Genomic DNA, 27393 nt, shown 5'->3' with positions numbered 1-27393 from the left:
AGAAATGTGTTAAATGTTGAATAACTTGAAAAACTTAAATAGAACACCCATTTTTTGTTCTTGCTTCTCAAAGATAGTCTATCTAAAAACATAAAGTTTATTTATTAAAGTTAATAACTAAAAAGATATTTTACTTTAAAAGTTAATTTCAACAACAATGAAAACAATTATATCACAACTACAGCAACTGTACCCCAGACCGTTTGTTGGAGTTTATACGGGAATTTAAAAATTCTCCATTAATTAAAATTTTAGATATTTCACTGTAAAAATGACAAATAATAGCCTAAGGGTAACATTAAACTTATTATTGACAAAAAATGTTACCTTTTGACTACTGAAACTGTAGTTAATGTTTTTTTTTTAATGTTTAATGTTAAATATCTTTTGAGTAATCATCTAAAGACACTTAACTGTTAATGTTTTTAGAGAGACAATTTAAAGGTCTTTTAGATGCAAAAATAAAAAAATGGGTGTTCCATTTAAAATATTTAAGTTCAATTTGCAACAAACCTCTTTATTTTTAATTTTCCTGATTGCAGAAAGCTAATAAAACTTATACATTCTTGAAGTTTAAACTCTGTTTTCTGAATTTATTTTTCTGAATTCTTGCTTTAAGACTGGTTTTATGAAACTTGCGTTTTACTTAACTATAATAATTTTGATTTCACAACATATTTAAATTCACTGTCTTTTAAATATTGTAAATTAATTGATATCCCACTGATCAGAAATAAATTCAAACATTGTTTAATTCATGGTTTCATAAAATTAAAATTTTATAACAAAAAAACATTAAATCAAATATTTAATAAATAAAAATCAAAAATTTCCAAATTATAAAAAGGTAGCGTAGTTTATCAATTAGTTGTAAAACGTGTGATAAAATTTATATTGGAAAAATTAAATAAAAATTAAAGATAGGATAAAAACCACCAATATGATTATAGAGTATTACTTGCAATGTAAAACTAATCCAACAGCCTTAGCTTTATTCATTTTTTATTTTCCTAATTGCAGAAAGCGAATAAAAATAATACAATCTTAAAGTGTGAACTTTCTTCTTTAAAGTGGTGAAAGTTCTACTTTTCTAAGATTGTTAGTTTTTATGTTAGTGTTTTTGTCAAAAAAATCAAGTTATGTTATTTCAAAAACAAAGCAAAAGCGACCAATAACAATTTAAAAACATCTGTGTTAAATGCAAAAAAATATAGATTGTTCCATTTAAAAAAACATAAGTTTGTGTTGTAGCTAATTTTAGAAACAGTCTGTATACTTGAAAATAATTTTAAGTGAGTCAGGGGATATGTACGACTTTCGTAAAAAAATAATTTTCTAACTATTAAAGGTAAATAATGGACTTTTTTACATCGCTGGGACTGCCTGTATGTATTGAAAATGTTTTCTTCATTATTCCATTGTTACCTTGATACACTTATAATCATAAGTAAATAAAGTGCAAAAAAATGCAGGTTTCTTCTTTTATATAATAATAGGTTATCATTGTTATCAATTTAAAGTAAAAAAAAATTAATATTGTTATACTCAGTCAGAAATATGTTTATGTTGGTTGGGTCCCTATTGCTCGTTGCATAACGGCTGTAGATGAATGCAACGATTAAATAGTTGAGTAGCAAAATTGTTTGGTATTTTCTTCATGAAGCGACTCGTCCCCAAAAGCAGCATTTTACCCTTGCCGTCGCTTTGTTCATATATTCAAATTGGTTCTAGCGGCTGAATTTGCACTTTGAAGGGAAACGTAAATTTAATTCTTCGTCAGTAGTCAATAAAACTGTCCACGCAAACGAGGGAGACTTTTTTCCTTCGTGAATATTTTCCAACAATTATCACGAATTTGGTCGTCCCTTTCGGGGATTTGCAGATCGTGAAAGAATCACAACAAAAGCTTGATTAGATGCCGCCCGTTTCGCGCCAAGGATACTTCAAAGCCGCTTTCTAAACTTAATTAAAAAGGTAAATTTGGACTATCACTGATGCGAGTGTTTCTAAAACGGCGATGTCTTCCCTGAGGGAAAGCAAGAGTGCGTTAATGAACTTTCAGCTAATCCTGGCTAATGTGGGGCCAGGCATGTGTTTAATCGCTATCAAATTGCCTATTACCTCACCCTCTTCTTGAAGATCGGTCGAACTTTCCCTGAATTTGACACATTTTAATTGACATGTTTTCTATTTTTTTTTTTGATAATAATTATACGACGTGTCGCTGGTGTGTCTTTTCTTTCGATTTTAATTAGGACGAGAGTCCCGATTGCTGCCGCTTCCTGAAAGCAATTTGCACTGAAACGGGTCCTTCAGGGAGTTGTTTCACGGAGATAAACCACGTTGGCAACGCGTCATACCAACTTTTAAATGACACGTCGACAAGATGAGGAAAAAACGTGTGTGTTTTTAATTCGGTTAAAAATACCAACACCTATTTCTCGGTGATTTATTCAATTTTCCCTCGGGCGAGGAATCGCGCTAATAAATTTTCACAATTGTAGTGATTATGATAATAAATCCTTGCTTAGGATGAAATTAATTTGCCTTCATTGGGGCCACGAAGTAAACAAAAGCGCTGTTTTATAGAGTGTATATTTCAAATTATAATTAAAATTTTAATGAAACGGTGCAGTCTTTAGGGACTTTTGCGAAAGCAATTTCGGATTGGGTAACACCTGCATTACGCAAAGCTGGCTCACGACCGAATGTCTCAGACGTGTGAGGAAAAATCTGCAGTTTTGGCAAGTGGCTAATGGGCCCGATTAATTGCATTAAATAATTATTACGGCGTTGAATAATTCAAACAAATAATCAGCTTTTCACACTTTGTTAAATAATTCCCTTTGGGGTTGGCTCTCGGCTCACTTTTGCCTCCAATTTGATGCAATATTCATGAAATTTTGTCTGTTAACAATTGAAGTAGTGCATGCTTTCGGTCCACATAATTACGCGAGAGAGCGCACCGTCTGCTCCTTTTTTAATAATAACGGAAGTTGGACCGCAGTTTTTCCGATTTCGTGCTCATACGAAGTTTAATATCATAGGGTTTATTTATTTTGGGCCTCATATTTGACTCGGGTATTACTTCCAAACAAAGGACGTCACAGTTGAAATCTTTGCTTAAATTAAACTAGAAGCGCACAGTGCGGACTTTCCGGATATTAACTATTAACCAAATCCCATTAAAGCCTTTAATTAGGGCATTCACAACATTCCTAATTTAGTCAAGAGATATAATTGCGTTTGTGTTCAATTTGATTTACAAGGTCGGTCGCCCTCGACGCTTCTATTCATAAATCTGGATTAGGACAACATCTTCACTGGCTTTATTAAGTCGAGTTCCAGGAATTTTTTAAGGATGTGTTCCTCGGTTCCGGCAAAGAGGAGGTCCCGGAGGCGGGGGCAGCCGACTACATCAGACGCAATTTATATGGAAATGGGGGCGCCGATATTTCACTAATAGGGATTGTAGCAGGAATATTACATTAACACGCCGGGAGACATTTGCACACTGGAAGGAACTGCAGAATTGGTGCAACAACAGGAGAAAAAGTGTCTGGAAAGGTCGATTTTCCCCAAGCCAAGGGTCGCCTATTCACAACATATTCGCAATTAATTTCATCATAAGCCGGGGACGAGGGAATTAGCCTTCACGCCCCGCAGTAATTTAATTTCTCTATTTTCGATCCTTTGTCCCTCGTTTGGTAAAAAACTGTTTAACATTCGGCAAACGTCTTGCGACCCCGTTTTTCACAGCATTGAGGAATTAATTAACAGCGGGCATAATTTTCACACAAATTACAGGATGCTGAAAGAAAATTGCGAAACTGTCAACTCCAGACAAGACGCTTTTTTATTATTCACTTGATTATTGCAATATAGACTCGAAATGATAAATTCTAGAGACTAATTCAACGCCTCGACGGATACGGACATTGTTGCATTCCGATAATAACGTGTCTGGAATAACACAAAGCGGACACGAATTGCATTTATTCTAACAACACTAGCAACTATCAATCTCTTTTGCTTGGGTTCCCCTGGAACGGGTTCAAGGCTTGCGGCAATGCGACATCTCTCAAAAACGGTGGATCTCGCAAATGTTGATCGGAAAATTACTAAGGGTTTAGATTTAAAAAAATTCTTTCTTGATCACTACACCCTTTCCAGTTGTGTTTCAGAAAGTTGATCGAGAATTTTTAGTTTTTGATTTTTGTCAAAACTACGCTGCAGACTCATAATCATCAGTATTAAGTTGTACCCTATCTATTCTTGCTGCAAAATAGGGATTACACTCACACATAAACCGATTCAGTTAATTTGAAACTGGAGGGAAACTGCATACTGTTGAACTTTTGGCGGTGTGAATTTCCTCGTTCATGAAATAATGATCGTTGCACCCGTTTCAGTGAAATGCATTTAAATGCGATTTAATCCGGCTAATCCGGACCGGAATCGATATAAACGGTAAATAATGGTGCTTAGGAGAATGGCACTGTACTAAAATAAACGTAATGGGAAATCAATTCCGGAAAATATCATGTTAAGAACGGTTAAAAACGAATTATGCCAATGGACATGAAAAACTGAAACTGAAGTCAAATGTATTTCGTTTGAAAAACAAGACTTTATTTTAAGTATATTTAATCCCGATTATCCAAATTTCAAATTTACTATCGAACTTCAAAATTACGATGCAATTCCATAATCTTGATATTAAAGTTATTAGGAGTCCTGAAAATAATATTAAAACTAATTGGCCCATTAAACCAACATTAAATTTTTATTCGAATTACCCTGTTCAGCAAAAAATACTTAAATCTTATAAAATCTTTTAAAATTTAAGTTAATTAGATAAGTGACCTAGAATTTCTTCCCGAGAATTTCAATACCATAAGATATATTGTAAAAATCCACTTAATTTAGTCATTTATACAGGGTCGCTAAAAAGTATGGATACAGTTAAATATTTTTAGAACGCTTTAACAGAGAACCTTGAAATTTGGGAAACAGTTAAAAGTGTTTAAATTCTATCATCTGAGAGCTTTTTCAAACTTTTATCTTCATTTATTTTGAAAATACAAGGCTAACTTGTTTTTTTTTTAAATGGCACGAAGGTTCAAATTTTATTATTTTTAAAAGAACATTTTTTTCTGAATTGAGTGATGTAACATAACACCCACCTTTACTTTTATTAAGAGATAAAAAATAAAAAATTCAAAAATTTTCTGGAATAGTAAAACTAAGTTAGCTTTAAAAATACTGTTATTAGCAAGATGTCACTTGTATATTGCTCAGAAATTAAACTTGGGTGCAATAATTAGTTTAATAATGGTACATTTAACTAAAACTGAGCTAAAAAAATTCTCAAAGTGGTTTACCATGAAGACAGAAAGCCAAGAAGTTAGTGAGAATCACTCTGTTCAAATTTTTTTGTTCTTTTTCTGTTAAAAGTATTATTTTTACAATTATTTTTAAGTTTTACTTATTTTTTTGTCGAGTTTAAATAGCAAACAGCTAATGATAGATAAAGACAACATTTCCAAGGCTAACAAAATTTGACATTGTTCAAAATTTTCGATTTTTTTTTAAGTTTTGATCAAATTAAGGTATGCATTAAAGATAGGATAAAAACCACCAATATGATTATAAAGAGTATAACTTATAATGTAAAACTAATCTAACAGCCTTAGCTAATCATGTTGAAGAAACAAAACACAATTTTGACTATGATGGTGTTAAAATTTTTCTTGAAGAAACACGTTACAAAAAAAACTTAAGTGCGTCCGAAATGATTTATATTCAAAAAAATAAAAATATTACTGTTAATTACAAATCAGGTACTAATAACAAATTCTTTATTATGAAAAAGTGATAAGATTACAAAATTATGGTCATCATATTTCTAACATGTTCTGTCTTGTTTTTTTTTAGAACATCAGTGTTCTTTGGTTATTTAGTAATAATTGCAAGAAAGGTATCACTTTGTATTATTCTGAAATTTATTGTGGAAAATGTAATCGTTTAAATGTTTGGAATTTTATTACAAAACTAATTAAAATAATAGTTTCAAAAATTTAAATTAATGTTTTTTCAGTTTTTTCGATTTTTCATTTGTTCGTTTTGCACACGTTTCACTCATTCCTACTTAAATGTTTTTAAAAACTAAGATCATACCTTATCAGTTGGTGTCAAGAAGTGGTGGCGTGTGCATGTGTTGTTATTAAGTTCTTGTACTTAAGTCTCAAATTTGTTAATCTTTTAAATTAATTCAGAATTTCACTATCAAGAATGTGAACGCGTAAAATGTAAAAAAATTAATTAGTATACATCATCAAATACTTTAAAAATGTGACCATTTTTCAAAAAAAAAATTCTAATTCTTTTTAGTTTTCGAGTTATTCAAAAAAGTTTTTTTTAACTGGAATTCTACTACGGCGATTTTCATGTAAAAGATTATGCTCTAAAATGACCTCTAATTCAATAATAATGTTTTTAAACCAGTCGTTTTTTAAATAAATTATTAAAATTGCGGTCCGAATTAATTACGAAGATTTTTTGAACTTGGCTGATGTGGTTGTATCCATGGATCATTCGAGTAATTTGATTCGTGAAAATTTTTGCAAATAAAAACATTCATGAATACAATACCACCACGCAAATTTAATAATTTATTAAAAAAAACATATGTTCAAAAACAATATTATTGAATGAAGTCACTTTTAAAGTATAATATGTTACCAAAAAAATCGCCGTGGTAGTTTTTTTGAACAACTCTGAAACTAAAAGGAATTTCGAAAAAAAATTCTTGAAAATTGATAACACTTTTACAGTAGTTGATGATGAAGGTACTAATTACTTTTCCGTAAGATACATAGTTCAGGCACAAAACGTTTGGTTCCATGGTTCTGCCCAACTCTGTACAAACGAAACGTTGCAACTCGTTTATTTATTTAAAATTTTTGAACGAAGTTGGTCGTATCAATCAGTCAAGGACGTCGAAAAGTTTTCACAATGTTCCTGATTTAATTCTTTACATGCTAAGTGTACTATACCTCTAGCATAAAACTCAGTCAATAAAGCACAGTTTAGCCTTAGTTGTCTTGAATTTAACGATCACATTAACATGTCACAATGTAAATTTCGCATCTCGAAGCATTCAAATGAAACCTTCCTCCACCCTCGAGGGGTGAAAAATGAAAATGAAGCGCCCCCGACTATATGTTCAAAAGACAAATTCGAGAGAATTTAAATCTCGCTAAGCATTGCAGCGGGCGGAAAAAGCATTAATTTCGTCGGAAACTTTTTCTCGGCCACTAATAAATCAGGGCTTGGTAAAAAATGTGAGATTATTTCATCGTAGATCAATCTCGGGAGACTGTAACGAAATCAAAGTTTGGCATTAAAGGCGAAAGTCAATTTTCAGGAAACGGAAATAGCCGTCAAAGTACGCCACTACAGTAAATTTAATGTGTCTTTCGGTATTTCAAACTGTCACCTAATTCTTTCCCGGCGAACTGGCAATGTATTCAATTACTTGGGGAAACGCCGGAGGCTGTTATAAATCTCAATTGGTGGTTGGCGAGATTTTTAAATTTTGACCTACCCTAATCCGGTCACACATTCCATTGTGGCCACTTTCACAGAAAGTTGTGATATAATTTTGACAGTTTAATTAGTTGAGCTCGAAATATTCCTTGGATTAGAGGCTGACACAAATGAGTTTCAAACGAGCTTAACGGTTAATTAAAATTTTCAACAAATTGATTTATTAACGTGTTGGGATTTATTCGAAAGATATTCAAATTCAGCGATTTCGTTTTTCCACAAACTGGATTCAGACGGAATGGTCGTAATTAGAGCTATTTGAATTGAAGGCATTGAAGTAGTGTCTCAGCGTTTCTTCGGTAAATACCCATTTTTTATCTTATTACAAGTATTCTAAAGAGAATATTAATATTAATTTGAACTAAGCATTGATCCAGATCCAAACTAGGAACTGACGAGTGTGATGTCACCTCCGAGGAAGTGTTTATTGTAGACAGCTAACACAGTTGATTAATTTCCCTGAACAAATATAGTCTACGTCTCTGAAACGAAGACAAACACAACTTAACATTCTACAACTTTTTCTACAACGATACTCTTGATTAAACAATCACTTCTTTACACAAATGTGGAAACGTTTGAGCATAGTTAGAAATTCATTTCTTAAAATTTCAGTTTTTATTAAAGAATTTTGAAGCAAAATGAGTAAGCACAAAAGACGGTTTTTATACCGACAGAGAGCCGAAATGAAATTCTTATTCGTTGAGCCGTTACGCAACATATTCTGATACCAAGTTTTAATTAATTTAATCAGATTCGGAGGCATTTGCTTTCTAAAAACATTCAATACGAAGAGCTTCACTGCATTCGTTATAAAATCCTGCTGTTCAATTTTCAGATTTCGGATTTTTTAAATTCTCGTGGTTTCAAGCGTTTTCCTTAGTGTTTAGCTTTTTAACAATAACAATTCTGGTTTGGGCGAGTTTCTTTCTAATCCTTTGTGACATCCTGAATTGCCGGATTTATTAAGGAACGTCTGTTTGTTTTGTGAAAATTCTATTAGGATTCTCGGCAGCGGCGTGCTTATCTCCTTAATTACTTTAAATACTGTTGAATTTTAATGCGGCTCGATTTTAAGTCCTGCGATTTGCATTTGCATTGAATTGAGCCGTTACCAATTTTTTCATAACGTATGTAACGTTTAAAAAATAAGACAAACTAAGAGAAACATTGCGCAAATCAGGAGAAATTATGATGAAATTGGAGAAAATCTGAGAAAAACTCATGTATAAAATAGGTACGGTTTACGCCTTGGTGTTTTCCTAAATTACAAAATAGTATATTATTATAGTATACAGGGTGCCCATAAACTGGCGCACCAACTCAGTGGTACATTGTTGAGAAGCATGTGTAGATCACGGGAAAAAACTTGAAAAAATTCCTAAAGTTATATTTTCAAAAATCTGGAGCTACAAACTTATTTTGTTAACTTCTTCAGTTTTCATTATTTTTTAATGTTTCTATGTTTCACACTAAGTAATCGTTCTCTAACACAACGATGAATAACAATTTTTAAATTTTCTATCAGACTTTAGCAGTTTTTTTAATTTTAAAAAATTAAAATTTATTAAAAAAATCACAGTTTGTAGATGTGCCAACGCTGGAAATTATTTCCTAGGAAACCGTTTCAAAAATAATTTATTTTTATTGTTGATCAAATTCTATTGCGATCACGACTGTTAGACAACGTTGCCACATATCATTTATTTAATATTCGGTATTTATCAATAACTTTAATGCAAAGAATTTTTTTACTATTTTTCCATTGAGTTGGTGCGCCGGTTTTTGAGCACCCGGTATTATTATAATATAGTACTATAATTATTATAATAATTATTAATTATAATTATTGTAATAGTATATTTTATAAGACGTCCTATTGTGGCTCGAATGGTTTTGGAGCACGACGCAGAAGTGCTCCAATAGGATGAGTGCCACAATTAAGTCTTATAAAACCAGTGTAATATACTATTTTTTCTACTTTCAATTTTTGTTGTTCTTGTTTAGTTTAACTTCAAAATATGTTCAAACTACATCTTCTTAATTTTGTTAATTATTCGGGCTTTATCAATAAACGACTTGACGCTGTTGACAGATCACACACTATCCCAGCTATCCCAGCACTGCTAATACAACTCCTAAAAATTTACTAAAAGGAGTTGCACAAAAGTCCTCTTTGTGAAACTACTTTGTGAAACCAAAGTAGAAAAAAATATAAATTATTATAAATACCGGTTCGTCCAATGAGAAACAACTTAAAAGTACAGGATGTCAAAAACATATTTAAGGTTCAAAGAAAATTGAATTATCAACAAATCGGTGAGATTTTCCAAAAAGACTAGGACTTGATTATCGTGTGTTTTAGCGATTTTTTCTTTGTGGGAACAATTGAAAACCGCAATAATTTCCTTTTGAATATGTTCCAACAAGGAATCCTCGCTTCGTTTTTAATTAAATCTGTGCGCTTTTAATTCATCGTCTGGTTTTCGCGGGAGTTTCCAGTTTAGTTTTTGCGCTCGCTCGATGTCAATCGATAAATTATTTCGTCTATTTAATTCATTCGCGTGGGTCGTAGGAAGAGAAAAAAATTTCATTGGTAAACATCCTGAAACAAGCCTTCGTTCGTATATAACCGTGGATTTCGTTTCGTATCGTAACGATTTCGCCCGCGGCTCGGACCGTGTGAGAAAAGGAAGAACGAAGCCGCATTCCAACAGGTGTTTGTAGGTTAAGGAATTTGGCTTTAAGCCGACCTAGAAGGTAAAGACTGGCGCGAACGCGACCAGAAAGCAACGAGAATTAGACGAGGGTCCAAACCCCAACTTCGGACCAAATCTATATTCGCCAACGCCGAGGGATTCGCCCCAAGCGCCTTTCACTCTAAATCATTCAAAAGCGAAAGATTACACCAACAAGGAAATTGTTTATCTTCCCTTGAGCTCGAATTACGCAGCATTTTTAACAAGTTTTCAAAAAACACTCAAATTTAATCGAATAATTTATTTGCACACCAGAATTTCTTGTAGCATCCTTTCTTCCTTGGAACTTTTGCTATTATAATAACATATAAGAGCTCAAATGACAATATAACAATCTAATATTACAGCTTATGACCCGTAAAGTTGCTTATACCTCCTTGTTAACAGGCAGTTGAACAAAATATTGTGCTAAAGTTACTGTTATTGTCTTTTCAAGTGTTTAAGGTATAATTCGGGCCTGTTCACCTTCCATCTGGCTTGAAAATATCCTTCGGCCTTGCAGTATTTCTCAGTATTCTTCAACAGTATTACAGACGTTTTAATGAATCGATGATTGAGTCGCTTCGTTTTTTTCTACGGAGGTATTTCGATCACAGACAAAATTACATAGTAGATTGACTAATTTGCTGCAATAGAAATTTAATTTCGATGCCGGTAGCAGTGGCGTAGAATAAATATTGAAACTGTTACTAGCCGTCCTTTTTCAGGACAATTCAGGACACTTAAAGTTTATCCTAGAGAGGCCATTTTTAGTACGTTAAAAACTTGTATCATTGAATAAGGTGTACCTTTCAATTCAAAAAAGGTTGAACAGAAGAAATTAGGTAATAAAATCTGGTCATTTACAGAAAAAAAACTAAAAACATTATTTTTTGCTAGAACTAGAACATCTATAAATAAATTAATTAACTGCCGTAAAATTAATTTGATTTTTCTGTAGGAATTTCTCTCAAACTAGAAAACAATTTGCTAGGACTTGTGTCTATTTTTTCCCTTTCCCAGGCAAAATTTTTGTTTTGTGGGACTAACCTTAGATTTTTAGTGTCTTTATTTTCTCGAATGCATAATATATAACCAATAAAAATCACCTCTTTCCACCTTATTTAATAATCCAGCCCTAGCTGACAAAAAAAATTGCAAGATAATTGATAAGGTGTTTGTATTCTCGTTGACGAATGCAATACGAACTAACTACAGAGTGATCCAGGGGTTTATAATCACTCTATAATTTTTTTGCCATTTGAAATATTGCCATACAGTTTTCATTATCTGATAGATCTACTTAAAGTCCACAAACTAAGAGTATATTTATTGTACACTGGGAGTTGTATACAGGGTGGCGAAACAAAGTATTTTTTTAATGAAATAGTAAACTTTGTATAAACTGTTATAGGTCTATCTCTTTCCGTATCAAAATTATTCAACTTTTCAATATAAAAGTGCCTAACTTTTGAAATCACTGTGAAATCACCTATGATTTGCAACAGAAAAACTTAGAATAATATGTAGTTCTAGGAAATACGAGTAGTCGACTTTTAATTAAAGCACGCAGATAATGTATACGGTGTGCCAAACCGCAAAAAGTTAAATAACATTTTTTTTTCAAATGATACACCATTTATTTGTTTTTACCTGTTGATTTTTGTAACGGTATGGGGTTTGTATAGCAAATTAAAACGTTTTTTAATATATTCCAAAAAATGTATTTTATCACATGAAAATTTGTTAGCCTAATAGCTGATAAATCAAATGGTAATTTATTTTTTGATATGTACACTAGACTAATTACATTAGTTATCTAATTATTACTTGATACATAAATGAATTTTACAGTGCGCTTACATCTGAGATTTCTCTCAAGACATTTATGTCAGGTGTCTGACAAAAAATGTCCGTAGCTGTTTAGATTCCGATAGAAATTTCTTGCAGTTTCGTTCATGGAATTCTGTAGGACATTATTCAAAGTATGTTTTCAACACTAAATATACGTTTTTCAATAAGTGTTTCTAGTCATTCACTCTGTCGCAACACAACCACAAAAATAAACGACTCGTCAACTCTCGCAATTTCTGACACGTCTGAACTTTCAAATCCGTAGTGTTTACAACTGTTGTTGAAAATGTCTGAATATTTTGCCGATACTTGGAATATTTGTGTTAGACATAATTTAAGTCTTGTTTATATTATGAATTATGACACTTCACTGTCTGACATAAATATCGTGGTTTTTTTTTTGTTTTTTTTGCGTTACTTATGTTATTGTAAATGCTTCTTAGCGTCAATAAAGTTATTATTATTATTATTATTATTATTATTATTATTATTATTATTATTATTATTATTATTATTATTATTATTATTATTATTATTATTAATATGTGTCCAGATGTAACTGCACCATTACTCATCAAGAGTAAAGTCAAGTAAAGTCAGAAACATAATTTTTTAAAAACTTAGGAAATATGTTAAATTGCTATACAAACCTGATATGTATCATTAAACATCTTAAGAAAAGTGCTATCGATACGTCTAAACAAATGCATGGTGTTCCATTTGAAAAAAATGAGTTTTTTGCGTTTTGGCACAACGTGTACCTACCGTATCTACATCTAAAAAATCTGTATCTTTATCTACAGTATCTAAAATTACAAAGTATTCTTAAGTTTTTCTGTTGCAAATTTGTCGAAAAATATTTAGACACGACTAGAGTTCCTTTATTGGGAGAGTTGGGACACTGAACGTCAAACCGAGCCAATTTTGTATTATGTGGATAGGGTATATATTTCTATCCTTTTTTATTAAAATTTTTGTTAGTAACTTATGTCAAAGGTTTATGTCGAAAATAATTTCAAGGTTATAATTTTTTTCAAATGCATAAAATGACATAATTTTACGTCAAATTTAACCAGGGACGTAGGAAACGTAGATATTACCTACCAATATTAACGTTCACATTTCTGAAATTTTTCAATATTTATTTTAATATTAAATACATAACTTAAAACATACTTCAATGCTAAAAATGCTATTCTTTCAGTCACAATTTTTAGTAAAACATCTCTTCCCAAAAATTGGTCATCAAAAACCCTTCATATTCCCTGTCGTCTTTTTAAATTTTCTAAAAAATGATATTGAAGGTGTTCTCGTATGAAAAACGTAACAAAATCGTGAATTCCCAATAACTTTACAATTTGAAACAGAATCTAAAGTTCTCGTAGATGCTAAAAGCGGCCAAGCAGCGACAGGTTCAACTTTCCTAAAAATTAGAACCAATTTTGGGTTCAAGTACCTACGTATTTTGTAAATACATAGACAAATTCCCAAAATCTCATAGATTTTGTACATAATTGTTAATAAAAACGTAAAACTTGGCTGGAAAGGTTCAATTTCTCTCTCTTTCATCGATGATTACCATTTCTTAAAGTTAAGGAAAAAATGTTTATGATGAAGAGTTTAGACGTAAAATTCTTGTACTTACAAAGAAATCTCTTTTAAAATGTGGAGTTCATATAAAAAAAACAGTGAATTGACGACGACTGCCAGTCTAAGCCATTTCTAAACGCAGTTAGTCGACGAAAAATGAAAACATTTTTTGACAAATTTATTTGACTTTTCGCCAAATTTCAAGTGTAACACCACTGATTTCTATCCCAATTTGTTTTTTTACACATTCCAACCGACGTATATAAAACAAAATTTCGAAAATTGACATTCAGTGTCCCAACTCTCCCAATATAGGAACTCTAGACACGACTATGCAGTGACATTTCAAAAGTTAGTCTTTTTTTAACGAAAAGTTAAATAATTTCGAAACGGAATGAGACAGACCTTAACAGTTTATACAAAGCTTCATTTTTTACGTAGAATTTAACTATGCAAAAATATATAGGGTGTTTCAATTAAAAAAATGTAACTTTGGTTCACAACCCTGTATACAACAGCCTGTATAAAACAGCCCAATTATAAAGGGTTTCATAAATTATAGACCAAAAGACTGGTTTTACTCGCATAAGACAATTGTGTCCCTTATAACTTCATTGACCCCAACGAGGTGGTAAGGGAACATCTGAAAATGTTTCGAATTTTTTCAAAAGAAAATATTGTTTTAAATTAGTAATTGGAAATTTTAGACCAAATTCAAAATACAAGTGAATTCAAGAGGAATAAAAATAGATTTATTTTGAGTGAAAATTGTGTGTTAGGCGAGATAAGATACAGTCTCTAGTTCATCCAATCCAAAGCTCATTTCCTGTAGTCACCAAAAAGCTCGGGAAATATTTTTTTGGCCATATATCTAATATCTACGCCACTGATCAGTGATCCGTAGGGTAATTGGAACGTGTCGAAGATTAATAAATAATTTGTTGAATTTGCTGACGTCGGGGTTTAAATAAGGGGTGCGATTTACCGATCAATTATGACCTGAAGGGGTTCGTTAAACGCTAAGCTGGATATTCCGCGTTCTAATGGGATACCGCACCCTAATTTTTGTAAATGCCATTCCGTTACATGTCGTGGTGTGGTCTCGAGACGGTTAATACAACCAACACCCAACAACTCGTAGAAACGTCCAAAAAGTGCTCAAATTTTTTGTTTGCGATTTAAAATGATGTGGCATTCGCGGATCAAAGGTGATTGACAGGGTGGTAGTCTAAAGAATTCGCTTCACTTCATATGGTGGTTTTACGGCCGAAAAGTCCGACAGGTGCACGTTGAAGACAAGCCGCGCTTGGCGCTCGACCACAGGTAAACTCAAAGTGCCCCCACTTCACTTCTTGCAGGTTCATGTCGTTGCCGTAGCACCAGTTTGAACCAAGGTACGACCGGTGGGTACCGCGATCGCCGCGTCAACGCGAAAACCAACGGTTTTTGAGCGTTCTAACGCGAAATGTGTGCAGCATATGTGGTTTTGTGAGTGCGAAACGGTGGTGCGAAGCCATTTCGGGTGGTTCTTACCCAAAAGGCACACAGTGGTTGAGAGTTTTTGTTGCTTGGTGGCCTGTCTGGAATTACAAATGCAAAAGCTGAGCAAGCTCGACTTACTGGACTGATCTTAGCTCGCGGTTGCTCGATTACCCCCGCTGGGGTACTTTCCCGGGTAAGTGCGCCAAACCATCGCGGAAACCATTTTTCTTCGCTCTAACGGTTCACCTCGCAATTCTGCATAATCTAGAATTTGTTCCGAGGTTTGAAACAATTCGCGTGAGGAATTATTATGTAAAAGTCTCGTGACTTCGCCGGAATTTTTGTAAAATGGAATGGTACTCTCAAGGATAATTATGCACGACTGACGGATCCAATCGATGTCATTTTTGTTCGATCAACGGTTGTACAAATTGCTCAACGGTTACCAACTACAACTGTGAAGAGCTACAAAAAGCAAATACGAGAGTTGCGTGGCAACTATGAGATTGATCAACTTAAAGATTTTGATTAATATGACAACTTTTAAGTACTACCTGACAGCTAACACTTTGAAAATTAATTAATTGCGGAAGTGGCGTCTTTTCAACCGGTCAAGGTTTCAGCACTTACCATAAAAGATGCATTTTAATTACAACTAATCTCCATTCTACTCTATCAGGTGCGCTGGGAAAAATAAGAATTTCAATTCTTTCATTTCACCTAAATGTAGAAAATTGTCTTTTCTTAATTAAATTAGTGCCAATGGTTGCCTTTCTGAGTCACATGTCTAGGAGCAAGTAACCAAGTCCTCTTTTTTTCTAACAACCAATAACGAGGTTGTAATTAGAGCGATAACTGTATATCTTCTGCTCTAATGACATTTGATGACCAAGCTCGTGCAATAATTTTAAGAAATTTGTGGGTGGGCTGAAAAATACGTTTATAGGGCCACAATTATGTGCACAAAAAGTACAGGATGTTAGAGAAAACATTTTTATTTCAATATAGATTGCAAGATAATTATGCGATTAATCTGAAAATTATTCCCTTACACCAATACGCTGTATCTCTCTAATGAAGCATGTTATGATTAAAATAATTAAGGTTCATTACCTTGTTTTTGCCTAGAGAAGCCATGGTAAAAAGGTACTTTGTTAGATTTTGATTTAAATTATTCCTAAAGGAAATAATTGAAGGGATTGACTTAAGCTCCAGTAGGTTGAAAAAAATGTTGAAATCTATAACGACAAGAAATTCTCATTGCATAAATTCTGACCTTCATATACGCTCATATTCAGAAGAGGCCAAGACAACATGAAGGTCAATTCTTGCAGGTGACAATTAAAAATAGTCATGACGTAAGAAAATGTCGATAAAGTCCATAACTGTATGATTAAAATCCGATGAAATAATAGAAGATATGAGGATTGCAAACGATTCAGAAATTATACTTACATTAAGTTAATCTATAAGTTTTCAGCGATTGCTGACTGAAGACAAAAATGGACACGACTTAGTTGACATTGTTTTGGGAAAATTGCACAAACTTTAATTTGCGTCTACATGATTCTTTAGATTTGGCACCTTTTACATTTCAATTCGCTTACCCCTTTTTGAAGGTACGTGACCTGAACCAAATAGTGAGTTAACTCAGGGCAGACAGTGCCAAAGAGAAAAATCAAAATAAATATTTTGTTTTCAGAGACTCTTTGTATCCCTTTCATGTTTGCTCCTTCTCACGACTTTGCAAAATGCTAGTGTCCAATTAACGTTGAAGTCGACGGAAATTGATGACTTCACTGGGAGCATTAACTATCGACGTGAAAAACTGCTGTACGTTTACGTTAAATACTTAACCCTTGTATAAAAATTTAGACATACGTTTTGTTTCTGTTATTATCTTGTCAGTGAGCAGGCTATTGAATATTTGCTAGAAATAAGGTTAAAGCGAAATGGTAAGAGCAATATTAACAGCGTTGCAAAAATAATTGAAATTCCTTTGTATTTGTTATGTTTTAGCTACTTTCAACTGCCATTACTCAACGTTACGAGCAATTTTATTAAACGCAATGCAACTCAAAGAGGGTATCGAATCAGTTAATTGAAGCAAACAATGCTAGTAATCTACTTTATCGTCTTGTCTGTACTTTTACAAGAGCAGATCTTAAATAAGATTAAGTTTGAAATTCATTTCCTTTATTTTATCTCTCAAAACGTCATAAAATACGAATTTATTTGAGCAAATCTTACGATCTTGTTTTATCTTTTCAGTCATTTTTATTGCTTTAAATACTCCTTTATTTCGTACGTACTCCCTAGCGTCGTAACTTTTTTCATTATTTATAATTTAGAGAGACATTCCTTGACGTTACTTTACCATTATTTATTTCCAACCTTAATAATATGTACGTGAAATGTCTTCAACTTTCACATTTCTGAAACAGTCCAGGAAATTGCTCTTCCGCAGTTATTTAATCCATTCTATTCCGAATTTTAAAAAATTCACACGCCACGTCTGCGTTATTACCAAACATTCCCACAGAAGGCGTAAATTCAAACCAAAAACTGTTTACTCTATCAGTTATCCAACGCTCGGGGCACAAGCAAATTACCAATAAACTCTGCCAAAGTAAATTATAGAGCAAGTAGGTGTGACACGTAAAAACAAGAAGCTGAACCAGTTTACTTCCCTTTAAACGTATCGTTTCCATCGCGGAAATGGTGGGAAAAATCGAATTGTACCAAGTTGTAGGAGTGTGCGTGAAAGCGCCATTATGAGATTATGTGTACCATTGTTTACGACCGCCATAACACAGCGGTTTTTAGAACACGGTAATAATCGTTAGAACTTTCTATTCCAGGCCAAGACTCCTACAATCAGCGCTAAATTAGAAATTGTCACACTACAATAGCGCCGACGTCGAAAATGATGAATCGCTTGCGTGCGAGGCGATATCTTCGAAAAATTATCTAGGTCAGAAGACTTCGATTATTCCAACTGTTTACATAACACAAATAAAGAAAAGTGGCGGAAACGCGAATGTGCTACTTGCCCGTTTACGTGTAAATACGAGCGTTTAAGGTCACCACAGGAGAATCTCCGCCTTTTTTGCAGAATTCCTCAAATTCCCCTCAGCTACACGATTTCAGTGCATCCTCGCAGATCATATTCGGCGAAAAAACGTAATGAAAAGTCCTTTTATAAGTCACTTCAAAAGCCATTATGAATCTGGGTTTCTCGAGGCATTTGCACTTAACAAAAAGAAAAATTCTTGGCAGGGACCCTTTGTGTTTTGTTATACCTGGTCTCGGATTGTTTGTTTTGTTGGCGTTGACGGTATTTGATCTGCGAATGTTGGTGTTTTTTGATGAAACGGTTTTGAAAGGATAAATCGCAGTGGCTGAATCGATAACAAATATGATAAGGGGATGTAGTGCAAACACAATTTGTTGCCACGATCGCGCCGATATTCTTATTTGCATAACGTTTCGATGGTCCAATTTTACCGCAATGTGAACGGGAAGAAGGCTTTAATTGAGTTTAAACCACAAATGTCACAGTTTCTGCAATCCAAGTTCAATAGTTTTTCAGCCGTTTGTGTTATTGCAACGGGACTTGGAACATCTGCGAAGTCGCATGTTTGATCCTATTAGAGTTCTTTGTAACAACAGAGAGGAATGCAAGAGGAAATTAAAATGATCGTGTTGAATGGATATGTTAAAGACACAAGGAAATAGCATACATTCATGGGTATTATCCTTGGTTGGAACTGTTCAAGTTAAAGCATTCTTCTCATCGGTATTAATTGCACAAAGTCATTACTGCAGTTTCCTCATCTGTGAATAATTTGTGTTTTAATTAAAAGGATTCGCAGTGAAGCCGTGTCCATTCCAACATTTTCGTGTATAATCACCAGATTCAATGTCCTTGTATTGGGAACCTTCATTTGAGGCGAACCAATTTCGTGCGTTAATTAACGAATTTTTCCAAAAGTTTTCTCATTAACTGCACGAAAAGTGTTTGTTATTTATTAGGATGTTCAGCAGCCAAAGTGTTGTAATAAAATGAGCGCACTAGGTGAGATTGTGCTATTTTAACACCATTATCCTTTTACACCGAGGGTCGGTTGTTTAATACTCTTCTACTTTCAACCACGCACGATTACATTAACTCCTAACAAGGTGCTATTACTCTGAAATATTCTTTTAACCACCGACATCCAGAGAAGGGAGTAACTGTAAATTGTCTTAAACACTTCTTCCCAACCATTTCGAGGAATTTATCGTTTTGTAGCGTTTGAATGAATTCAAACATTTTTTAAGGCACGTAGGTGTAAAACGGATTAGAGAATAGAATTCGTCGGTGAATTTAAACGTGGGTGGAAAAAAACAAAGGTGCTAACAAATTGTGGAGAAATATTTTCAAGTCGAAGGTGAATGTATCAACTCAACCTTCAAGTTTGGTAAATAAAGAAACCGAGATTCGGGATTGGAAAGAGTTGATTTTTCGAAAAATGGACTAGTTTTTTGTAATAATTATGAAACGTGGGTTGCCTTTCTTCTTATGCAACGCTGTGTAGGTTGTAATTTTTGCAATATTTGGGGAAAGTGGTTCACATTGGAGCGCGGTGATTCCTTTGGATCTTTTTGTGTGTTTTGCGCGTCCCGAGCGTGCATCAAAAGTGAAATTGACTAGAAAGTGTGTAGAAGGGGGTCATTGAAGACTGAAGGATCCTCGCATTATAAAAACAACAATGTATTGCATCTTCATCCGATCTCGACTTTGGAATTTAAATCCCCAAGTGGGTCAGCAACATTAATAGCATTGTGCCGTGAATAATAAATCTTCCGTGGAAGGTGGGTAGGTCGTTTAATTTGCTATGAGTTAAAAACAATGATAGTGCTCGGAAAAACTTCTCGAGCTCGTATTATACCGAAACTTCCAACAAATCGCAAAGATAAACACACCGAATTGGGGGAATAATTAGACCCACCTTCGGTCTCGCGTAATAAAGTGGTTGAATGTAGCAGAGAACACCGCAACTCCGGAAGTTAAGTGCCAACTTTACGCACTAGGTAAGACGGTGCGTGCGGGTGAAAGGTTTTAATTAAATTTCAAACAATTTTTTCGAGCTCTTTGTGTAATTAATCGTTGCATAAACTGAGTTATTCGAATAATTTGCGGTGATTATAGAGCACAAGCGGGGAATTTACATAATTTTATGTATCCAGAGTAAATGCCACTCGGAACAGACGCTGTCTCGCCGAGAAAAATCGCAGTAAATGGCATAATTACGCGACTAATTAATGAGCAAGTGCGAACAGGAGCGACAAAACTTCGAATCGCTTGCCTTGAATTGATAAGAGTGATAACACGTTGGCGCTCAGGGTGAACGTATTCAGTTCGCCTAAACACAATTCTTCCAAAGAGCAATTTATTTATCCTTTTCTATTCATTCGTTATTTGCATAAGAGAAGGCCATTGAAATGCGAGTTTTTCTGTGTAAACACTAATCGACTGTTGAACTTGTGTATTGTTCTGATTTCATTGTTTGCTATTGATGGAAAATCATTACTCGTTTCATACTCTTCGGTGTGACAACTTCAAGCCAGTGCAGCGTTAATCTGGGATTTTTGTTTGAACTGAAATGAATAATTGAAGGAATTCCAGTTTGCTGTTTGCAAACAGCAAATGTAATATTATGTGTTAATACAGCACCCGTTCCGGCTTTTGTAGTCAAGAAATGTGCCCGCATGGTCGGCATTTTCTGCCAATAAACTTGTTAAATTTAATTAATCGAGCGTGGGTGTCTTTCTCCCGTCAACACATCGAGCGACAAAATAAAAGCCTTCGCTACACACCTACAGATAATCCTGCTGTGTTATGTGGCAAAGAGCACGCAGGATTACTCCCTGCTTATGGTCGAAACTGGGTCAAATATGTTTTCATAACAATGTTAACCATTCTCTGGAAAATGGAAGCATTCTTGAAATTTCACGCACGGTAAACTTTCATATGCCGATCGGTGTCATTGATGAAAAATGAAAAAAGACAAACAACACCTGATGCGGAAACATTTCCCAAAGGAGCCTTCCCTCCACATTTTCAGACCATACCCACAAAAAGCGCAAAATAATAATTTTCCTTACATTTTTTCTGCTTCAAGGGATTACATGGAAACCAAATTGCCATTCAAGATTTTTTTAAAAAGGGCCTTATTTTTGCTACCTACTTATTTTTGTTTAATATACAGGGTGATTCACTGTATAAACTTTCGAGTGCTGATAAAGGACATCAGATTCAAAGTTCCAATGACAAAAAACTGTTTGAGCCTTTTTTCACGAGACATAGGTCTTCAAAGTTAAGTTAATTTTTTGATGCTTTAACAAATATTATAGATAGCTATTGAAAAAAAAATCAATAATTAATGTCTAATGATGTGCTAAATAATTACAAAATTTGTAAATTTGACATCCTAGGAAACAAGACATTGATTACCGTTTCTAAGAAAAACAAATTAAAGAGTTAATAAAAAAAAGTTGCTTAAAAAAATCTGACTTCATTTTTGTGCTTAGTGAATAACGCTGTATGTAATTGTGTTGAGGATGAAGATCACTTAAAGTTGTAACAGTTTTATAAATTTTACACCGTGGTTTATGCGATTTTTCCTTCGAGAATGAATAAAACGGAAATGTCGGCTGCATCATCGTCGCATAATACTGACTGCAGGAAATCCGGTGAACAGATTGTTTTATCCGTTATTTCACCTGTTTTATGAATGAGATAGTACACTTGGGGCGCTTTCATTCATATTTCCGGATGGGTGTAAAATGGTATGTCAATAAACGGAGGGTGTGAATTTTGGGGAATTGGACCGAAAAGGTACAGGAAATAGCCGTTCCAAAAAAATACATTTGTTTGAACTTTTACTGCAGATGCGGATTATGTAGGGATTAAGTTAAAAACAACCACAATAGAAAATGTAAGAGATAATTATTATGTACATATCTAAATGTTTCCCTTCGTCTTAATACACTTCAGTTTAAAACTTATTTAATTTTTTCGATATTTACACTGCAAGGCTTTGAAAAGCGAAAAAATAATAATTTTGAACAAAATATTTTTCAAATTATTTCAATATTTTTTTATCTTGCTAATAGAATAAAGTGACCATTTGGTGATTTTGTTATTCTATTTGGTATTTTTTTATTCTATTGGTGAAAAAATTTAACAAGAATTTCTCATAAGAGAAAACGTATTATACACGTAAGGAAACAGAATAAAATAGAATAGAATGAAACTTTATTCAAAAAATACTCCACAATGGCACAGAACAAGTCAAAAATATAAAATAATACAGGGAAATAAATAATTAAAATAAAACAATACATTTAAAAAATTAAATCCTATATCTAAATTATAAAACTGAAGATATAAAACCGAACACTACATAAACTATTTGAAGAATACACTTGAAAAATATTTAAAGCACATAGTACAGGTTGATTTATCACAGCATATCGATGGTTTCATTATAAAATTCAGGTAAAGAGTAAAAATATTTGCTTAATAAATAAATCTTGAGACGTTTTTTAAACTTGGCAATATTGGCATTATTAGCTCGTGATTCACTCACAGATAATGAAGAACTTTTCTTAACTTGTTTAATGAACTACTATTTGTCAATACCTCAATATCTATAAATTTTTATCTTATTGAAACATTTAGCTTAAAACTGTAACTTTTTTTGAGAAATTGGGTTTAAGCGAAGGGCCCCGGAATAACTTAATCCGCCCCTGAGTTTTACTATTTGAGAGGCATTTACAAAATAGTTTAAAAATAATTTAAATTCTCGTCGAGGAGTAAAATTCTTCTCGTTTGTGGCTTGGTTGTGCGTCTGGAGTTCAAGGCCTGTTGGAATTTATCAAAAATTTCTCACATTAATAGTCAATTAAGTGCATGGCGGCAGTTTCTCGTCGAAGTGTATCAGCAGGTCCGGCCATTTTGGTCTGGAATCATCAATTACGGTGCACTTAGTATGGTTATTGAAGCGGATAATTGGTGACAGAGCCGTTTTGCAAAAAATTCGAGCTTTAACAAATGTGAAAACGGCTACTCCAGCCGTGAGGAAATGTAAATTCCGCTTGCATGAAATATGAAAAGCAATATTCCTTCGTAATTTGAGCACATTATTATGTCGTATACAACTCGCTGCACCCGTTTGGTCTGTTTTTGCTTATTAAGAACCAGCGGCTATTACTTATGTTATCATAAAGCTTAGGCGGAATTCAAGCTCGTCGTGTAATTCAGCGTAATTGTTGGAATTTATCATGTACTTTGTCGGGTGGTCGTCGTTGCCTTAGTCCGAAAAAATACCAACAACCTGTTAGAAGAATCAATCCCTCCCATCAGCCTCCAGATCCTATCTCCGTGTTATTTTTCAGCAGGAAGCGAGTTAATGGCACCTGCTCTTTTAATTAAGCGCAAGAAATATGCAAAGTTTTTGCATCGCTGTTGGCAAAACACGCAACCTGGAAAATGAAGACGTTTGAACCTCTGCCACAAGTGACACTCACTAAACACTAATCGAAAATTGCGTTTTCCACACGTAATGACAGTTATTTAGACCATGCGTTACTCGACCACAAGACCAAAGCATTCTCTTGGACGATGCTGTGTTGCGGAATGTTGAGGAATGCCTCCGGCAAAGCGTGGGAGGATTCTTCTTCATGATGCAAAGCCTCATTTTTCAGTAGAATAAAGGGACGATTCGGTAACGAAAGTGACTAGAAAGTGGTCGTGTTCGCAAACTATAACCGCCTGAATAACGAGGCGACAAAAACCCGAAACTTTCGCAAGAATTTTAACATTTTTATCGCCTTCGATTCTGTTTGCCGATGGCAGAGGGTCAACAGTCACTGGAGAGAAGCTTATGCAAACAGCAAGATATTTGCTCGGCAAATTTTTCAGCATGTCCCAAGTAGTCCAGCAACGGACGAATTCCAGTCATGTGTGTTTTGTGCGAGGCTTTTAATTTTGTCGGGAGTGTTTTTTCGAGGTGTGTCGGCCGCTTCTGCTTCATATAATAAAGTGCTAAGTGCGTTTAAACAAGCCGGGTTCCGGTCGAAATAAAGAAACCATCTGCACACAAAGTCCCGCTCATGTCATTAATCAACCGGAATGATTACACCGGAGAGTCGCACACTATTACTCCCTCGGACATAAAACGCGAACTGTGGAGGAGATTCGCAGTCGATTCAAGTTCAAGAGGTCGTAAAAATGCACTGTTGCAAAGTTGGTAGGAATGTGAGCGAGCGACAGGTGAATCCCGGAGGGTAGACATCGATTATTTAAATCATTTTCTCATATTTCTCAATAACGAATGTGTTCAGAATAAGAGCACATTTATCACTAAACTTGCACGTCCGAGATTAAATGATAAGTAAGTTCTAACAGCTTGTGGAAATTCTTAGATGATTAACACAGCAGGTAGTAGCAAGCGTAACTAATTTTAAATCACTGTAAATAGGTTTACAAATGTTGGCGGAATTACTAAAGTTGATGCTTTCTTTTTAATCATTAAAGCAACTAGTCTTTTTTGACGTCGTGAACTCTAATCATTGTTCGCTGCGTTCCCAGGCACTAATAAGGTGATTTACTATAACTAAACGTTGAGGTAATTGATTTACGAGAACGCATAGGCACAAAAAATTCCAGAAAATATTTTAATACGAGGGGAAATATTCCAGACACTTTTAGCCCACTCGTCTCTGAGTGCTTTATCAGGACTGTAGAGTGGTTGTTTCAACTTTCGGATACATATAATTCCCGCTCATTGGTCCAGCACTATGGAGGATTATAACTTATAAAATCGCAGGATTTTCTGAACCCAAAAAATAGTACAGCAGAATAAAAATTTAAAGTAATTTAAATCCAACCAATTCACTAATAGCTTGGTCAAAAGGAAATAGCTGGAAAGTAGGTCTTTGCACTCTTAGAGAAAAACAGACCACTCAAATTTTTATGAAAACATGAGTAAAATTGAATTTTAAAATTTGTGCTTCGTCCCGTATTTTCCAAGACGCTGCGAATACGGGTGAAGATACAAGAAAATTGTTACGAAGAAATTTGTAAAGTATTAAAATTCCTTTAAAAGAGTCTTTGAGACCATATCTCCATTGTCAACGGTTTAGGCCCTAAAGACGTTCAAAGACGTTGAAGCGACGAATTCGTTTTATTGTACCTGTGGTTAAGTAACGGAAATTTAATGTGTATTTAAATTGTAGAAGACCGAAATATGGTGTCGCAGGTTTTTTTACGGGAAATTTAATTCTTCACAACTTTGTTCCTTACATTTTTTTTTGTATCTTCAACCGTATTTCCAGTATTTTGATAAATATGAGAGGGTGCGCAAATGTCGCTTAGGATTAACAATGTGCATTCTACCTTAAATTTTTGTGAATGCTGTGAATACGGTTGAAGATACAATAAAGTGCAAGGAACAGAGTTGTAGAGAATTCAGTTTTCTACAGAAAAATCCGCGATTCCATATTTCTATCTTCAACAGTTTAGGTATAAATTAAGTTTCCAATGTTTGAAGCGAATCCGTCACTTGAGCGTCTTTGAACGACTTTGGGGCCTAAACTGTTGAAGATAGGGATATGATCTCGCGAACTTTTTGTAGGAAATTTAATTCTCTGCAACTTTCTTCCTAACATTTTTCTTACATCTGTAACCGTTTTCGCAGCGTTTTGAGAAATATGGGGCAGAGTGCAAACTAGTAAAAGTTTTTTTTTAATATTGTTTACGATAAAATTTTTGTATTATGTTTATGTTTTACTATTAAGAATTTAATGCTCTATCTGGGTGTATTTTTTTTCTTTTCTATGTGTTAACAATTTTTTTTAGTCATGGCTCTGTGAACTTAGATGATATTGAACAACTCCGCTCTCTAGCGACATTCACGGAACTATTGAGGACGGGAACGTTTTATGTGTATGTTGTTTCATATCCTAACCTTTAGATATTCGTATTCAGCATTTTCCAAAAAAATATTTTTTTTAAATGAGAAATGGCAACAAAATTTTTCCTTTTTATCATACTACGGCTGGATTTTACAATCGTCGGATAACTTTATCCTGGGGATATATTTTGAAAAATACCTTGTTGTAACAATTGTAATCATAGTAATTATACTACGAATAACTTATCCAGGGTTTATCTGACGATTGTAAAATCCTCCCTTATAGAAGCGTCATTAATTTAATTCGCAGTTAATTGCGTGACTATCTGGTCACGTGACCAAATTGAACAAATGTGATTGGTCCATTCGCGTTGTTAACTTTTAACAACGAATTAAATTTTAACAAAGCTTTCTATAAACCGGCCCTAAATATTAGTATTTATTAAGGCTGTAAACAACAAATTTTCAGTTTTATTTTCTATTTTCCTGCCTCGTACCGGAAGATCTACAGTAGGTGTATACACAGTTACAATCAGAATTACGATTTTACTATTCAAACTACTAAACCTGCAAAAATGTCAACATCAATGAGTAACTTAAGAATAACTGTATTACTTATTTAAAATTAAATAGTTTTCAAAGTGATTTTCTCTTTTTCAAACAATGGTAACTTAAAAGCACAATAGTTTTGCGTGTTTTTGGCAGCCCATAGGAGTTTGTCGAGACCACTCTAGTGTGTTTCCTTTGACAATCGGACCTGTGGTATAACTCATCCAACAAGACAAGATATCAAATTAACTTTTAACAAGCTCCTGAAATATCATTCACATTCTGTCAATAACATGTCGTTTTGACTGGTGATGTCGCTTGGAAATAACAGACACGTTATAACGCACGAGTTATAAAAATAAAATCGATGACGACTGATACAATCGAAGCAAATATTTATCGTAATTTGGATCGCATTGTGCGATTAGAAACGTGTATTTGGCGTTTTTCACATCACTCGTCAAACTCCCGGTGGGTAGCCCCTAATGACGCCCCTCACAATGCTCAAGGTTCTCAGGACGATTCAGGACAAGTGTGCCTGGTATAAAAGCGTACCAACCTCAGCAGTATTTCCGGAATGATATTATTCGGATGAATCCGACATA

General features: G+C 34.0%; 1 protein-coding gene and 1 long non-coding RNA gene across 5 annotated transcripts in view; both read left to right on the top strand.

The window, feature by feature from the left end:
* ASPP (Ankyrin-repeat, SH3-domain, and Proline-rich-region containing Protein) overlaps positions 1-27393 on the top strand; it is a 112075-nt gene that overhangs the window by 44251 nt on the left and 40431 nt on the right. The window contains exon 1 of one of the 4 annotated variants that reach the window (XM_008194553.3): positions 15173-15468. The exons of the other annotated variants lie outside the window; for them this stretch is intronic. The gene's annotated coding sequence lies outside the window, so the exon portion shown is untranslated. Of the gene's footprint in view, positions 1-15172; positions 15469-27393 lie in introns of those variants that run through there. 4 annotated transcript variants of the gene reach the window in all.
* On the top strand, positions 16479-17155 carry LOC107397723 (uncharacterized). The gene is made up of 2 exons (XR_001574765.2): positions 16479-16894; positions 16978-17155. It is a non-coding gene; the product is annotated as an uncharacterized LOC107397723 (long non-coding RNA).

Source organism: Tribolium castaneum, chromosome 9, assembly GCF_031307605.1.
Source record: "Tribolium castaneum strain GA2 chromosome 9, icTriCast1.1, whole genome shotgun sequence".
NCBI lineage: Eukaryota > Metazoa > Arthropoda > Insecta > Coleoptera > Tenebrionidae > Tribolium > Tribolium castaneum.
This window is presented reverse-complemented; position numbering and strand designations above follow the sequence as displayed.